The 3,485-nt window shown below is 40.0% G+C and overlaps 1 pseudogene; it reads left to right on the top strand.

Moving 5' to 3' along the window:
- The window catches only part of LOC109836336, an 8,782-nt pseudogene extending 6,296 nt beyond the window's left edge, over positions 1-2,486 (top strand).

Raw genomic sequence — 3,485 nt, 5'->3', positions numbered from 1 at the left:
TGGCGGCAGCAGCAGGGGGCGAGGGTATAAATGTTTAGGGTTTGGTGGTGAAGGAGCCAAGAAAGAGGGGGTCAGGGTCGGGTAAGCACGATTTCTTATTGTGTGGACCTTATATAGGCCTTGCCCAACCTCAACGGGATTTCAAATCCTGTGGAGTTGCAGGCCACCTCGCTAGAGAGCGAGACTCTCTGGAGGTTGGCTTGCAACTTCACGGGATTTAAAATCCCGTGAAGTTTTAAGCTTCACGGGATTTAAACGTCACGGGATTTCATGGGATTTCAAATCCTGTGAAGTTTTTGAACATTTTTCGCCAATTTCAACCCAGCTTCAGCCAATTGGTTGAAACTGGGTCGAAATTGATGAATATTTTCAAAATAGGTCGATTTTTGAAAATATGTTTCTAAAGAGGTCTAAAAAATTTTGTCCAATTTTAATCTATCAAAATTTAACCAAATCCTATTGTTTATCATAATTAAAAAATTATTCTAAATATACAGTTATTTCCAAACTATAATTTTAACTAAATAATATAGAGAAAATTAGGGAAAAATCAAAATTTATACCTTGATGAAGATCCGAAATTCATCGGCGTCGGATAGGAGACAACGTCGGACTTCAACAATACAACTTTGGTGAGGATCTCTATTTGGGTTTGGAGAGAATGATTTTGGAGAGAATGTGTTTGGTGAGAATGTGAGAGAGAAAATTGAGGGAGAAAGAGGTGTTTTGGAGAGATTAAAGGATATAGGGTTAGGGTTATCGAGGAAGAGAGATTGGGTGAGGGTGGGTGAAAATTGGGATAGAAGCTGCTGAGAGATCGGGGTAAAATTCGGTCAGCGAAGAGGTGAAAGTTGTGCCCTAATTGTTGGGCACAATGGGGCTTTTATAGGCCTGACAAATCCACGGGACTAGTAGTAGTCCCGTGGATTTGTTGGGCGAACTTCACCAAGACTTGGCGAAGTATCTGTTTAACGCATGGGACTAGTAGTCCCGTGCGTTTTGGAGTGGGTGTCAGAAAACCTACGGGACTACTAGTTCCGTGGGTTTTTCTGAGATGGTTTAGTAGCCAATTAAGAGCCACTAAACAAGTAAACATACGGTATCAATAGTCTCATATGTTTCGGAAATACATTTTAGCGAAACCAACCTCTTTTTGGCCTTGGTTTTGCTAAATAATTAGCAAAATGGTCGGTTTTGCTAATTATTTAGCAAAAACGGGCTCTTTTAAAAAAAATTCCAAATTCTAAACCCATATCCTACATTTTAATCTACACTTTTTTTTTTATACTTGCTAAGTATTTTACCTGTAGATCAGCTTGGTTACGTCTTAATACATTATTTACTTATTTGAAGGATAAATTTCACGAAACAACCCTTGAGTTTGGCTGTTTTCGAGATAACCCCCTTAAACTTTAGAAAAGTCACTTAATGTACCCCCTTATGTTTTGTCAGATAACCCCTCTAACTAGCACCATTAAATCTATCTGTACTCATGAAAGTCACGTCCTCCAAATGACCAAAATGCCCTTACATTTATTGTGCGAAAGGAGGCTACTAGACTTTCTGTGACCTGAAAGGGTGCGATTGCCTGAAAATGTTTTCATTCAACTTCCTTGTCAATTTTAACGAGTTTGTGGCATTTGAAACCTGTGATCCGTTTGTTACATGTCAGGCAATATAAGTACCTTCTTCTGCATGCTAGCTTTCTCATTTTCGTTCCACGCTAAATGTTGTTTTCGTTCATTAGGATGATGGCAGTGCTAATGATAGAGCACTTCTTTATTATTGGTTCATGCAGGAGGAGCATGAAAAATCTCTAAGTTGACAGACGGGATCAACTCGTGGATGTTCAGGTTTTTCCTTTGGGAAGGGGTGAAGATGCCTCTAACATAAGTTGGGATGTTTGGGATCAACTGCTTGATGTTCCCTTTTAAATTCAGATTCATGTTAGTAAGTTTTTCTTACTGAAGGGGAAAATAAGTCGAATTTGGGTTTTGGACTATATATGCCGGTACGTTCTAACTTATTTTAGTTTGCTTCTGCAAATTTCCTATCTATGACCTTATGCTTTTGAAGTGTTCTGCGCAATTGTATCCTTCTTTCATGTGATGGTTGGCAAAATTTTATTCAACGTCAAATTGTGCCTACTTTAAGATATTTTTTTTAAATATTGATAAGATCAATTTTAAATACTCTTTTTAGGAAGTGTTTGTGCCCCTTTATGTGCCTACTTTAGTTTAGGCTTAACGAAGCAATATCTCAATATTTGTTTTAAAAATGTTTGTAGGTGAATAAACCGAGAGGAAAATGCCAATATATCAATCAGTAAGGAGAATGTGTTCTTTCTTGAAAAAAAGAGGAAACGTGTATATGTTAAAAGCCCATAAAAGTTCAGAAATATATTACACGGGGAAAGTGAAGAAATGAAAACCCTAATTCATTATGATATCTCTTGGGCTTTATATAGGCCCCTACAAATCTTACAAATAAGTCCCTAATAATACTAATATGTCAACACTCCTCCTCAAGATGGGCGAAAGATATCTATTAAGCACATCTTGTCACATCCTCTAATCATATCTACTGAGTTGAGTCCTTTAGTCAGACAATCTGCTGCCTGGTCCTTAGTCGAAACATGACTTAGCTCCAGTAGTCCACTATCCAACTTCTCTTTGATGAAGAACCTATCGATCTCGATGTGTTTGGTTCTATCATGCTGCACTGGGTTGTTGGCAATACTTATAGCTGACTTGTTGTCACACCATAACTTCATCTTATCTCCTTGATCCAGCTTCAGCTCCACCAGCATACTCTTCAACCATAGCAACTCAGCAACTCCTAAGGCCATAGCTCTATACTCTGCCTCGGCTGTCGATCTCGCCACCACTGACTGCTTCTTGCTCTTCCACGAGACTAAGTTACCTCCTATAAAGATGCAATATCCTGAGGTGGACCTCCTGTCATCAGCACAGCTAGCCCAGTCAGAGTCGCAATAACCCTCGATGTTCACATGTCCATTCTTTCTGAATATCAGCCCCTTTCCGGGGGCACTCTTTAAATATCTCAGAATCTGGTACACAGCGTCCATATGACCCTTCCTCGGATCGTGCATGTAGCGACTCACCACGCTTACTGTAAAGGAGATATCAGGACGTGTGTGACTCAAATAGATCAGCCTTCCCCACCAACCTCTGATATCTGTCACGATCAACTGGTTCTCCAGCCTCAGCACCTAGCTTGAACCTCTGGTCGATCGGTGTAGTTGCAGGTTTGCACCCTAACATTCCTGTCTCTTTGAGAAGATCCAGTGCATACTTTCTCTGGGATAGGATGATCCCTTCCGCTCCTCGAGCTATCTCTATTCCAAGAAAGTATCTAAGCAAGCCAAGATCTTTCACCTCAAATTCCTTACCCAGTCTCACTTTGAGTTGGGCAATCTCCTTCTCATCATCCCCTGTAATAATCATATCATCCACATATACCGC

This window comes from Asparagus officinalis, chromosome 4 (genome assembly GCF_001876935.1).
Source record: "Asparagus officinalis chromosome 4, Aspof.V1, whole genome shotgun sequence".
Classification (NCBI taxonomy): Eukaryota; Viridiplantae; Streptophyta; class Magnoliopsida; order Asparagales; family Asparagaceae; genus Asparagus; species Asparagus officinalis.
Note: the sequence above shows the minus strand (reverse complement) of the source record. Positions and strands in the feature narration are given on the sequence as shown.